Source organism: Oncorhynchus clarkii, chromosome 19, assembly GCF_045791955.1.
Source record: "Oncorhynchus clarkii lewisi isolate Uvic-CL-2024 chromosome 19, UVic_Ocla_1.0, whole genome shotgun sequence".
NCBI classification, from domain to species: Eukaryota; Metazoa; Chordata; class Actinopteri; order Salmoniformes; family Salmonidae; genus Oncorhynchus; species Oncorhynchus clarkii.
The window spans coordinates 55,401,657-55,416,652 of NC_092165.1; the positions used below are offsets into that span (position 1 = coordinate 55,401,657).

Genomic DNA, 14,996 nt, shown 5'->3' on the forward strand with positions numbered 1-14,996 from the left:
ACAGAGCTTGAGAGGATCTGCAGAGAAGAATGGGATAAACTCCCCAAATACAGGTGTGCCAAGCTTGTTGTATCATACCCAAGAAGGCTGTAATCGCTGACACCGGTGCTTCAGCAAATTCCTGAGTACAGGGGCTGAATACTTACGTAAATGTGATACTTCCATCTTTATTTGTATTAGGTTTGCAAAAAGTTTTTTGTTTCATCATTATGGGGTATTGTGATGTCATTATGGGGTATTGTGATGTCATTATGGGGTATTGTGTGTAGATTGATGAGAAAAAACAATAACAATTTAGTCCATTTTAGAATAAGGCTGTAACGCAACAAAATGTGGATAAAGTCAAGAGGTCTGAATACATTCCGTATGCACTCTATGTGTACGTGACCAATCCAATTTGATGACTAAGGGTTGAAAGATCCTCTCACTTCTCAGAAAGGGAGTTTTGTGATTGTGGAAGATTTCCCTCAATTCTACTTAGTTTATGTTGACTCATGACCGGCACTGCACAAACACACGTACGCACGTGCACAGCCACACACACACACACACACACACACACACACAGCCACGCACATTACATTGTGAAAAAGCATTTCTTACCATAAAGTAACAACAAAATGCCAACAGTAAAGCTGCCTTTCAACTTTATTTACTGTAAATTACATGTATAAAGTTCAAAGGTTTTGTAGTCTATTTCTTATTTTATGTATATTTCCTTCATATTACAATGTCGTCTTGTTGTAAAACAAGCATTTGGACCTACGTATTCATCAAGCAGCCACAGACCTCGTGTTGTTTCTATGTCAGAAAGCAGGAAGACAGAAACTTTGAGATCTAACTATCATTCTTCTCTTCATGACAGCTCCTCCTGACACCACAGCAGACCTCGTGTTGTTTCTATGTCAGAAAGCAGGAAGACAGAAACTTTGAGATCTAACTATCATTCTTCTCTTCATGACAGCTCCTCCTGACACCACAGCAGACCTCGTGTTGTTCCTGTGAGAAAGTAGAGAAGCTCATAGAAGATTACAGCAGCATACTGTATGAAACCCAGGGATGCATTCATGAACGCAATGTTTAAACGTGTTAGAAAAAGACGTAGGGGTACCAATCAAACAAGACTTCAAATCATTAAAACTGACTGGTACCAAGGCTACTCTAACAAATGCTAAGAAGTAAGAAGAAGAATGACTTGGTGTAAATGGTAACATACCAAGTCAGACATGTGGTTCATGCCACATTCGAAGGTTGACTCTCCACTGTCATACTTCTTGTTGTGTTCTGCGCTTGGCTTCCTCCTCCTTGGATTTGTACTTCTTCCCTGTAAATACACACATTCTGTAAATGAGAATTAGAAGTACTTTGTTAAACTGTGCAGTGTACAAGATGTTCAGTCTCATCACTGTATTCTTCGTGTTGTATGGAAGGAAGTGTTCTGTCTACATGACGAACACAGGCTAGGATTGTTTTTCCCACAGGGGGTATTTGATTATGCCCTAATTCTTTTTCAACGTCTGGGGAGAAGGAAACATGTATTGTCTGTGTGAATTCATCTCATCATGATCATGCGACAGTCGGATGGGTACATGCTACAATGATCAATTATGCATAAAACAAATCTCATTTTGTTTTGAGTTTTGTAGAACAAGCAATTGACACAGGCACACACCTGTGATTTATAAGCTGTGTTTTATATGGGCTGTGTTTTATATGGGCTGTGTTTTATATGGTCTGTGTTTTATATGGGCTGTGTTTTATAAGCTGTGTTTTATATGGGCTGTGTTTTATAAGCTGTGTTTTATATGGGCTGTGTTTTATATGGGCTGTGTTTTATAAGCTGTGTTTTATATGGGCTGTGTTTTATAAGCTGTGTTTTATATGGGCTGTGTTTTATAAGCTGTGTTTTATATGGGCTGTGTTTTATAAGCTGTGTTTTATATGGGCTGTGTTTTATATGGGCTGTGTTTTATATGGGCTGTGTTTTATATGGGCTGTGTAACCAAAATGTGTGACAGTGAAGAAAAAAAAAATATTATAAAGAAAGTAATCACATTCTATCAGGTACACAGGGGGAAAAAAGCTAACTCAATCAAAAGAGAAACTTCAGCACACTGGTAATCTTACAACAATTTAATGGATCTTATTTAACCTAGCATTATTACCATGTTTTTCTTTCCACTCTTCAAACTCTTTGTCCACATCTTGACGTTCACTTGCCATATTCACTCACAGCCACAACCAGGCAGAACAGAAGAAGCTTCAAACTGAAGAAAAACATGACAAGTTATGTCCTATGTGATTATGTGCAACTATATTTTATTAAAGCCACAATCCTAAATTGTGACTTTATGAATATTAGTTCTAAGTTCATGAGGCTTTATATTCTTCATGAATCAATGGGTAGACAGTAAACACACTCCTGGAATTAAAAAAATACAAAAGTGGAATTAAAATGGATGTAATTCCCAACGATTTACACAAAATACTCTAATGTCAAAGTGTAAGACACATTCTAACATTTGTATTCTCCTGCTGAAAAGGTACATTTGTCTCTCAGTGTCTGTTGGAAAGCAGACAATAAGATTCTCCTGTAGAACTTTACCGTTGCTCAGCGTGATTCTGTTAAAAAAAATTATCCTTAAAAAAAATTCCCATATCTGGCCAATGACAAGCATACCCATAACCACCATACTTGAAAATATGAAGAGTGGTACTCAGTAATGTGTTGTATTGGATTTTCCCCAAACATAACACTTTGTATTCAGGACATAAAGTTAATTTCTTTGCCACATTATTTGCAGTTTTACTTCAGTGCATTGTTGCAAACAGGATGCATGTTTCGGAATATTTTTAATTCTGTACAGGCTTCCTTCTTTTCACTCTGTCATTTAGGTTAGTGTTGTGGAGTAACTACAATGTTGTTGATCCATCCTCAGTTGTGTTCTCCTATCACAGCCATTAAACTCTGTAACTGTTTTAAAGTCACCATTGGCCTCATGGTGAAATCCCTGAGAAGTTTCCTTCCTCTCCGGCAACTGAGTTAGTAAGGATGGCTGTATCTTTGTAGTGACTTGGTGTATTGATACACCATCCAAAGTGTAATTAACAACGTCATCATGCTCAAAGTGATATTCAATGTCTGCTTCTACCAATAGATGCCCTTCTTTGCGAGGCATTGGAAAGCCTCCCTGGGTCTTTGTGGTTGAATCTGTGGTTGAAATTCACTACTCGGCTGAGTGAGATCATGCAACTTAGGTGACTTGTTATGCACATTTTCACTCCTGAACTTATTAAGATTAGGCATAAAAGTGTTCAATACTTATTGACTGGGGTATTGTGTGCAGGCCGGTGACACAAAATCTCTATTTAATAAATTTCAAATTCAGGCAGTAAGACCACAAAATGTTTCTGAGGGCACTGTATATCATTAATTGATCTTTGTTTTATTTAAACTTGGCAAGTCAGTTAAGAACAAATTCCTATTTACAATGACAGCACACACCGGCCAAACCCAGACGATGCTGGGCCAATTGTGCACCGCCCTATGGGACTCTCAACCACGGCCGGTTGTGATACAGCCTGGGTTCTAACCAGGGTGTCTGTAGTGACGCCTCAAGCACTGAGACGCAGTGCCTTAAACTGCTGCGTCACTCGGGAGCCCACAGAGAATTGACCAAGGAACAGCTGTACATATTGAAGATTCTACCTTTAATGTATAAACGTTCCTCAGACAATATTGTCATACTCTGTGAGAGAGAAAATGTAGGGTTTTCCCTTACCTGTTCCAGAGTGCAGGAGCAAAAATATGTTTTCAAGTAAGCAGTGCATATACTCACTAACGAAGGGAGGGATGAGGAAAGGACGTCAGAGGAAAAGTGACGTACATGGTCAATGGAGAGGAAGTCGTATTTCTTTGCCCAATGTTACATTCTCTCATTAGCTGCCAATCTTTATTCTCATAGTTGAAACATCAGATTTGCCATGTAAACTGCCAACAGTGTATTTGGTAAATGGAATCGGATAAATATACCTAGATGCACTATGTGTGTAGGTTACTATTTACTAACACCACAAACCCTTTCTACATTTAACTCGATGTATGCGTTTTGTGTTGTGGATTATTATTAATCTAGCAATCAGAATATCAGAGTTTAGCGCACAGTAGGGTTGTACTGTACAAAACAATGAGAAAAACCTTCTGAAAAGCTGTGAATCTGGAATTTTCCGCGGTAACACCCAAAGGACAAAATGAAAGCTAGAAAATGGTACTGCCCACTTCCTGAAGCAGAACCATAGATATATATCATATAAAACGGCTATGGCTTAATACACATGGCTTTCTATGAAAATAACCCTTCTATAAAAGTATTTATTCTCTGTAATGCTTTGGAGCGTGATGCCCGTGTGGTGAGATACCGTAACTCGATCCGTTGCCACCATATATGATGATACGAGCCCTTCTTTCAACGAGCGCTTGTAATTGCAGTTAATTGAGTCTTTGATTTCATAAAATATCTTTGAGGAGTAAACAGGGAAACAACAACGAGTCGCAGACAGTTCGCAATAGAACATACCAGAGGAGGGTATTGTTTACTAGGCTATCTAAATGATTGGGATCATCTGGTTCTCATGATGTGTCATCTCCATCAATCCTATTGGAATCCTATTGTTCTACCTTTTGTTCTATTGGAAATCAAAAGTCATCCGATTGGATCATATAGATTTTTTTATCCGTTTTGTAGGATTTTGTCACCCCAATCAGAATCCTAATACCGGTATTGCTATGTCCTTACTAAAAGGGTGAATAAAGGAATATAGAATGGTTTCATTTTCAATTAAGGCACAATGAAGATTTAATGTGTGTTTTTATACATTCTGTATCTCTGTATTACAGCAAGTCTGATAAAGAGTTTTGCCAACTGAAAGTGTGACTTCTTTCCCTAATGATTTCCTAAGGCTGAGGTATTTTGTCAGATATCTGTTATTCCATACCAAGGCTAGATGAGGCTGAATGGCAAGTTGGCAACTAATTCATCTCATTGATACATGACTATTCAGTCTGTTCAATCTAATTCATCTCATTGGTACATGACTGTTCAGTCTGTTTAATATTCCATAATTGAAAATATGGATTTCTTGGCTGAATGAACATTTTTATCAAAACTTCAAAAGGGACATACACAAACAATAAAGGAAGATTTTAATTTACATAATTTATAGTCACAGACACTCCCTTTAATTTGCTTAACTAGAGCAATGGGATGGAGAAATGGTTTTCAATAGGCAGGGTGGGGTTAAACTAGAGGAATGGGATGGAGAAATGGTTTACAATAGGCAGGGTGGGGTTAAACTAGAGGAATGGGATGGAGAAATGGTTTACAATTGGCAGGGTGGGGTTTAACTAGAGCAATGGGATGGAGGAATGGTTTACAATAGGCAGGGTGGGGCTTAACTAGAGCAATGGGATGGAGAAATGGTTTACAATATGTAGGGTGGGGCTTAACTAGAGCAATGGGATGGAGAAATGGTTTTCAATAGGCAGGGTGGGGTTAAACTAGAGGAATGGGATGGAGAAATGGTTTACAATAGGCAGGGTGGGGTTAAAATAGAGGAATGGGATGGAGAAATGGTTTACAATTGGCAGGGTGGGGTTAAACTAGAGGAATGGGATGGAGAAATGGTTTACAATTGGCAGGGTGTGGTTTCACTAGAGGAATGGGATGGAGAAATGGTTTACATTTGGCAGGGTGGGGCTTAACTAGAGCAATGGGATGGAGAAATGGTTTACAATATGTAGGGTGGGGCTTAACTAGAGCAATGGGATGGAGAAATGGTTTTCAATAGGCAGGGTGGGGTTAAACTAGAGGAATGGGATGGAGAAATGGTTTACAATAGGCAGGGTGGGGTTAAACTAGAGGAATGGGATGGAGAAATGGTTTACAATTGGCAGGGTGGGGTTAAACTAGAGGAATGGGATGGAGAAATGGTTTACAATTGGCAGGGTGTGGTTTAACTAGAGGAATGGGATGGAGAAATGGTTTACAATTGGCAGGGTGGGGCTTAACTAGAGCAATGGGATGGAGAAATGGTTTTCAATAGGCAGGGTGGGGTTAAACTAGAGGAATGGGATGGAGAAATGGTTTACAATAGGCAGGGTGGGGTTAAACTAGAGGAATGGGATGGAGAAATGGTTTACAATTGGCAGGGTGGGGTTAAACTAGAGGAATGGGATGGAGAAATGGTTTACAATTGGCAGGGTGGGGTTTAACTAGAGGAATGGGATGGAGAAATGGTTTACAATTGGCAGGGTGGGGCTTAACTAGAGGAATGGGATGGATAAATGGTTTACAATTGGCAGGGTGCGGCTTAACTAGAGCAATGGGATGGAGAAATGGTTTACAATTGGCAGGGTGGGGTTAAACTAGAGGAATGGGATGGAGAAATGGTTTACAATAGGCATGGTGGGGTTAAACTAGAGGAATGGGATGGAGAAATGGTTTACAATTGGCAGGGTGGGGTTTAACTAGAGCAATGGGATGGAGAAATGGTTTACAATAGGCAGGGTGGGGTTTAACTAGAGCAATGGGATGGAGAAATGGTTTACAATAGGCATGGTGGGGTTAAACTAGAGGAATGGGATGGAGAAATGGTTTACAATAGGCAGGGTGGGGTTAAACTAGAGGAATGGGATGGAGAAATGGTTTACAATTGGCAGGGTGGGGTTAAACTAGAGGAATGGGATGGAGAAATGGTTTACAATTGGCAGGGTGGGGTTTAACTAGAGGAATGGGATGGAGAAATGGTTTACAATTGGTAGGGTGGGGCTTAACTAGAGGAATGGGATGGATAAATGGTTTACAATTGGCAGGGTGCGGCTTAACTAGAGCAATGGGATGGAGAAATGGTTTACAATTGGCAGGGTGGGGTTAAACTAGAGGAATGGGATGGAGAAATGGTTTACAATAGGCATGGTGGGGTTAAACTAGAGGAATGGGATGGAGAAATGGTTTACAATAGGCAGGGTGGGGTTAAACTAGAGGAATGGGATGGAGAAATGGTTTACAATAGGCAGGGTGGGGTTTAACTAGAGCAATGGGATGGAGAAATGGTTTACAATAGGCATGGTGGGGTTAAACTAGAGGAATGGGATGGAGAAATGGTTTACAATTGGCAGGGTGGGGTTTAACTAGAGCAATGGGATGGAGAAATGGTTTACAATAGGCATGGTGGGGTTAAACTAGAGGAATGGGATGGAGAAATGGTTTACAATTGGCAGGGTGGGGTTTAACTAGAGCAATGGGATGGAGAAATGGTTTACAATAGGCAGGGTGGGGTTTAACTAGAGCAATGGGATGGAGAAATGGTTTACAATAGGCATGGTGGGGTTAAACTAGAGGAATGGGATGGAGAAATGGTTTACAATAGGCATGGTGGGGTTAAACTAGAGGAATGGGATGGAGAAATGGTTTACAATAGGCAGGGTGGGGTTTAACTAGAGCAATGGGATGGAGAAATGGTTTACAATAGGCATGGTGGGGTTAAACTAGAGGAATGGGATGGAGAAATGGTTTACAATAGGCAGGGTGGGGTTAAACTAGAGGAATGGGATGGAGAAATGGTTTACAATTGGCAGGGTGGGGTTTAACTAGAGCAATGGGATGGAGAAATGGTTTACAATAGGCATGGTGGGGTTAAACTAGAGGAATGGGATGGAGAAATGGTTTACAATAGGCAGGGTGTGGTTTAACTAGAGCAATGGGGTGGAGAAATGGTTTACAATAGGCAGGGTGGGGTTTAACTAGAGCAATGGGGTGGAGAAATGGTTTACAATAGGCAGGGTGGGGTTTACCTAGAGGAATGGGATGGAGAAATGGTTTACAATTGGCAGGGTGGGGCTTAACTAGAGGAATGGGATGGATAAATGGTTTACAATTGGCAGGGTGCGGCTTAACTAGAGCAATGGGATGGAGAAATGGTTTACAATTGGCAGGGTGGGGTTAAACTAGAGGAATGGGATGGAGAAATGGTTTACAATAGGCATGGTGGGGTTAAACTAGAGGAATGGGATGGAGAAATGGTTTACAATTGGCAGGGTGGGGTTTAACTAGAGCAATGGGATGGAGAAATGGTTTACAATAGGCAGGGTGGGGTTTAACTAGAGCAATGGGATGGAGAAATGGTTTACAATAGGCATGGTGGGGTTAAACTAGAGGAATGGGATGGAGAAATGGTTTACAATAGGCAGGGTGGGGTTAAACTAGAGGAATGGGATGGAGAAATGGTTTACAATTGGCAGGGTGGGGTTAAACTAGAGGAATGGGATGGAGAAATGGTTTACAATTGGCAGGGTGGGGTTTAACTAGAGGAATGGGATGGAGAAATGGTTTACAATTGGTAGGGTGGGGCTTAACTAGAGGAATGGGATGGAGAAATGGTTTACAATAGGCAGGGTGGGGTTAAACTAGAGGAATGGGATGGAGAAATGGTTTACAATAGGCAGGGTGGGGTTTAACTAGAGCAATGGGATGGAGAAATGGTTTACAATAGGCATGGTGGGGTTAAACTAGAGGAATGGGATGGAGAAATGGTTTACAATTGGCAGGGTGGGGTTTAACTAGAGCAATGGGATGGAGAAATGGTTTACAATAGGCATGGTGGGGTTAAACTAGAGGAATGGGATGGAGAAATGGTTTACAATTGGCAGGGTGGGGTTTAACTAGAGCAATGGGATGGAGAAATGGTTTACAATAGGCAGGGTGGGGTTTAACTAGAGCAATGGGATGGAGAAATGGTTTACAATAGGCATGGTGGGGTTAAACTAGAGGAATGGGATGGAGAAATGGTTTACAATAGGCATGGTGGGGTTAAACTAGAGGAATGGGATGGAGAAATGGTTTACAATAGGCAGGGTGGGGTTTAACTAGAGCAATGGGATGGAGAAATGGTTTACAATAGGCATGGTGGGGTTAAACTAGAGGAATGGGATGGAGAAATGGTTTACAATAGGCAGGGTGGGGTTAAACTAGAGGAATGGGATGGAGAAATGGTTTACAATTGGCAGGGTGGGGTTTAACTAGAGCAATGGGATGGAGAAATGGTTTACAATAGGCATGGTGGGGTTAAACTAGAGGAATGGGATGGAGAAATGGTTTACAATAGGCAGGGTGTGGTTTAACTAGAGCAATGGGGTGGAGAAATGGTTTACAATAGGCAGGGTGGGGTTTAACTAGAGCAATGGGGTGGAGAAATGGTTTACAATAGGCAGGGTGGGGTTTACCTAGAGGAATGGGATGGAGAAATGGTTTACAATAGGCAGGGTGGGGTTTACCTAGAGCACATATGTCAGAGTCAAGGCCCGCGGGCCACATCCGGCCCGCAAGAAGGTTTTTTACGGCCCCTGGGATGATCTTGATTTATTATTAGAACCGGCCCGCAGCAAGCCGCAGCCCGCAGATCTTTTACACGCACCAATACTACATTTCCCACAATGCAAAGGTGACGCACCGAGCAGTAGGCTGCTTCATTTCAATATTTATTGGCACAGCAGTCGTCAGCATCACAGTAAAATTAACTTTCAGATACCCATCAAAAATGGCAAAACGGAAGGTGGATACTGAGAACCGGGGGTTTCAAACAAGGTGGGAGTCGGAGTATATGTTCACGAAGGTAGCTGGAAAACCTGTGTGTCTTCTGTGTGGAGAAAGTGTGGCGGTACTGAAAGAGTATAATCTGAGACGACATTATGAAACGAAACACGCGGACAAAAACAAGAATATGGACATGGAACAAAGGCTACAAAAGGCAGAGGAATTAAAACGAGGCCTCAAATCTCTACAGGCTCTGTTCAAAAAAGCCAAATCACAAGGCCAGGCTGCTGTCAAGGCCAGTTTTATTTTGGCAGAAGAGATCGCTAAATCAGCCCGGCCATTTACGGAGGGGGATTTCATCAAAAACTGCATGATTAAAGTTTGTGACGAAGTTTGCCCAGAAAAAAGGCAACTCTTTTTAAATGTGAGTCTGAGCAGAAACACCATTGCCGAGAGAGTAGACCAGTTGTCCATCAATCTAAAAGAGCAGCTTGTGAAAAAGGGAAAAGATTTTATTGCATATTCCTTGGCTGTGGATGAGAGCACCGACATTTCTGACATTGCCCAGTTGTCAATTTTCATCCGCGGAGTGGACTCCAACCTAAGCGTGACAGAGGAGTTTTTGGCTTTACGTCCTATGCATGGCACAACTACGGGGCATGATTTGTATGAAGAGGTGTCAAGATGTGTAAATGAGATGGAGCTGCCTTGGGAAAAACTTGTGGGTTTGACAACCGACGGAGCACCTGCGATGTGTGGACACAGGAGCGGACTGGTGGCGAAGATACGGGAAAAGATGCAAGAGGAAAACGCGACAGGTGAGCTGACAGCTTATCATTGTATCATACACCAGGAAGCGTTGTGCGGTAAAGCCTTGAAAATGGAGCATGTAATGAGCATCATCACGCGCACAGTTAACTTTATCAGAGCCAAAGGTTTGAATCACCGCCAGTTCAAGGCATTTCTGACGGAGTTAGAAACGGAGCATGGTGATTTGCCTTATCACACAGAGGTGCGATGGCTAAGCCAGGGAAAGGTGCTTCAAAGATGTTTCGAGCTTCGTGAGGAGATTTGTCTGTTCTTGGACAGCAAAGGGAAAGACACAACACAACTCCGAGACGAAATGTTTCTGTGTGAAATGGCTTTTCTGTGTGACATTACGAGTCATCTGAATGCAATAAACTTGCAGCTGCAGGGTCGGGATCGTGTCATCTCTGATATGTACAGTACAGTGAAGGCATTTAAAACCAAACTGACTCTGTGGGAGACGCAGATGCGGAAAGAAAATTTGAGCCACTTTCCCAGCTGCCAGACCATGAAAGAGAAGCTCTCTACCAGTGCGTTCCCGAGCACACAGTTGGCTGATAAAATAGGTATGCTTGCCGCTGACTTTCGACGCCGATTTGCTGACTTTGAAGCACAAAAAAGCAGGTTGGAACTGCTCGGTAACCCATTTGCTGTTGACGTGGAAAGCTCACCACCAAACCTCCAAATGGAGTTGATTGACCTCCAATGCAATGATGCACTGAGGGCAAAATATGCGGCAGTGGGTGCTGCGGAGTTCGCCCGTTTCCTCCCCGGCACAATGCCCCAGCTGCGCATCCAGGCTGCTCAAACGTTGTCTATGTTTGGCAGCACATACCTGTGTGAACAACTGTTTTCTTTGATGAACCTGAACAAAACATCACACAGAAGTCGACTTACTGCTGAACACCTCCACTCAATTCTGAGGATTTCTTCAGCTCAGAGCCTTACACCGAACATTGATGAACTTGTGGAAAAGATGGGACACCACCAAGTATCACCCTCAACCTCAAACAAGTGAACATTACTGAGTTTTTACTCAGTTCAAGTTTAAAAGTTAAAATTTAATATTTGTTTTCACTGCATGTTACTTCTCCTTAAACAAAGTGTTGTTTTTGATTAATAGATTTTTGCACTTTATTTTTTTGTATTTCAATCCAATTATATTTTAAAAATATTTCAGTTGAGTGGATGATAGAAAATTGCTATTATTGTTTTTTCTTTGAAGTAAATTTAGCCCACTTTTGCTAAAATAGAAAATATAGTCTACTGATGGTGCCTTGAATACCGGTTTCTTTCATTTAATGTTCATGTTATGGGGATATTTATATAAAGGAAATTTGTCTTTTGTGTCTGTTGAAAATTAAAGATTACTGACAGAGCCATAAGAAAATATTGCTTTATTTATCTGATCATATTGTAATATATTTGTTAGGTTTTCAGTAGGTTCAATTAGGTTCACTAGACTATATGCGTCATTTAAAAATTTTTCAATGAACATTCGAACAGTCCGGCCCTCGTCTTGTAGCTGATTTTTTTATTTGGCCCTCCGTCCATTTGACTTTGACACCCCTGACCTAGAGGAATGGGTCCCAAAGGGCACCCTATTTCCCATTCCTGAACCGAGGTGGGTGGACTGAGGTAGGGAAGGGACTAGGGGGGTTGGGTGGATGTGTTGTATGGAGAGAGAGTGGTTGGGATATGGCAAAAGCTTTGTATTTACATTGATGTACATTTTGTCAAACTTGAATAAAAATATATATACCAACAAAAAAAGTAGCCACCCTTTGCCTTGATGACAGCTTTGCCACAGTACTACCTGGCCTGATGACCCCTGGCTGTTCCCAGTCCACCTGGTCGTGCTGCTGTACCAATTTTAACTGTTCTGCTTGCAGCTATGGAGCCCTGACCTGTTCACCGGACGTGTTACTTTGCCCCAGACCTGCTGTATTAGATTGAAGGTCCTTCACGCCAGCGGGAATTTTAAAGAAGAAGGCTGGGAGAAGAAGGTCCTTCACGCCAGCAGGAATTTTAAAGAAGAAGGCTGGGAGAAGAAGGTCCTTCACGCCAGCAAGAATTTTAAAGAAGAAAGCTGGGAGAAGGTCCTTCATGTCAGCAAGAAATTTAAAGAAGAAGGCTGGGAGAAGGTCCTTCACGTCAGCAAGAATTTTAAAGAAGAAGGCTGGGAGAAGAAGGTCCTTCACGTCAGCAAGAATGTTAAAGAAGAAGGCTGGGAGAAGGTCCTTCACGTCAGCAAGAATTTTAAAGAAGAAGGCTGGGAGAAGAAAGTCCTTCACGCCAGCAAGAATTTTAAAGAAGAAAGCTGGGAGAAGGTCCTTCACGTCAGCAATAATTTTAAAGAAGAAGGCTGGGAGAAGGTCCTTCACATCAGCAGGATGTCACGCCCTGGTCTTAGTATTTTGTGTTTTCTTTATTAATTTGGTCAGGCCAGGGTGTGACATGGGTTTTGTGTGTGTGGTGTGTTTTGTCTTGGGGTTTTTGTTAGGTATTGGGTTTGTATTATAGTAGGGGTTTCTAACATAGTCTATGGCTGTCTGGAGTGGTTCTCAATCAGAGGCAGGTGTTTATCGTTGTCTCTGATTGGGAACCATATTTAGGCAGCCATATTCTTTGAGTGTTTTGTGGGTGATTGTTACTGTCTCTGTGTTTGCACCAGATAGGACTGTTTAGGTTTTTCACTTTTCTTGTTTTGTTTAGTCTGTTCATGTATAGTCGTCTTTATTAAAAACATGAATAACCACCACGCCGCATTTTGGTCCGCCTCTCCTTCACCACAGGAAAACCCTTACAGAATCACCCACCTCAACAGGACCAAGCGGCGTGGTAACGGGCAACAGCAGCGAAAAGAGGAATGGACATGGGAGGACGTTTTGGACAGCAAGAGTATGGACTATACTACTTGGGAGGAGATAGACAGGTGGGCGGTCGACCCAGGGAGAGTGCCGGAGCCCGCCTGGGATTCGATGGAGCAGTGCGCGGAAGGTTATCGGAGAATGGAGTTGGAGAGACAAGCACGGCGGCGCGGTAGGAAGCCCACAGGGAGTATGGCGAGGCCAGGTAGGAGACCTACGCCAACTTCCTGTGCTTACCGGGGGGCTAGAGAGACCGGGCAGGCACCGTGCTATGCTGTGGAGCGCACGGTGTCCCCAGTGCGGGTGCATAGCCCAGTGTGGTACATTCCAGCTCCGCGTATCGGCCGGGCTAGAGTGAGCATTGAGCCAAGTGCCATGAAGCCGGCTCTACGCATCTGGTCTCCAGTGCGTCTCCTTGGGCCGGCTTACATGGCACCAGCCTTGCGCTCGGTGTCTCCGGTTCGCCTGCATAGCCCAGTGCGGGCTATTCCACCTCCCCGCACTGGCAGTGCAACCGGGAGCATTCAACCAGGTAAGGTTGGGCAGGCTCGGTGCTCAAGAGCTCCAGTGCGCCTGCACGAATGCCTTCTCTGCGTCTAGGGAGATTACCACCTGGAGAATTGTTTATAATAAATAATGTTAAACGGCGTACGAATGTTAAAAAATGATTATCGCTCCTTCATAAAGCCGATTTGTTCCTATGATATGAGTCCTGGTAAGATTCCAGACGCCTCGCTATCACTTTCGCCAGCACCTTTACATCCACATTAAGGAGACTTCGGGGCCTAAATGAAGAACAGGAAGTGGGGTCTTTCCCCTTAAGGAGAAGCACTATTGAAGACTGTGTTAGGGTGGGTGGCAACGAGCCACTAGACTGAATAACTTCTTCAAGAAAGGCAGGCTACTTTGAATCTCAAATAAAAAAATAAAAAAATTGATTTGATTAACACTTTTTCGGCTACGACATGATTCCGTATGTGTTATTTCATAGTTTTGATGTCTTTACTATTATTTTACAATGTAGAAAATAGTCTAAATAAAGAAATCCTTGAATGAGTAGGTGTGTCCAAACTTTAGACTGGTACTGTATAAAAATGAGATTTGCTGGAATTACATTTTCATTAAACTTGCAAAGATTTCTAGAATTTTTTTTTCATTTAGTCTTTATGGGGTATTTTGTGTAGATGTGTGAGAGAATACAAATCTACATAATCCATTTTGAATTCAGGCTGTAACACAACAGCATGTAGATTAAGTCAAGGGGTGTGAATACCTTCTGAAGGCAGTGTACTGTAGCCCTACAAGGCTGAATAGCTGGTGTTGTGTATAACTTTAGTCTCATATTAAATTGTGTACAATTAGCCTTTGAGCAAGCACAACCATACACACAGGCAGAAAAACAGACAGCCATTTTACGTTCTTCTGAATTTGTGGCAATCTAAAATGTATTTCCATTAATAAATCCTATTTTCCCTTACCATAACCTTAACCTGTAACCTTAACCTGTAACCCTAACCTTCACCCTAACCTAATTCTAACCCTAACCTTAAACCTAACCGCTAAGCTTAAAATAGCCTTTGTTCTCATGGAGATGCGGGAAATGTTCCCTCAAGGTCAAATGTTCCTTGTTTTACTATCCTCATTTGCACTCACTGTATATAGACTTTTTGCTTTCTTTTGTTCTATTGTATTATTGACTGTATGTTTTGTTTATTCCATGTGTAACTCT

At 42.1% G+C, this 14,996-nt stretch overlaps 1 pseudogene; it reads right to left on the reverse strand.

The window, feature by feature from the left end:
• Positions 1 to 640: 640 nt before the first annotated feature.
• LOC139374349 (cystein proteinase inhibitor protein salarin-like) lies at positions 641 to 3,863 on the reverse strand (annotated as a pseudogene).
• Positions 3,864 to 14,996: the final 11,133 nt, after the last annotated feature.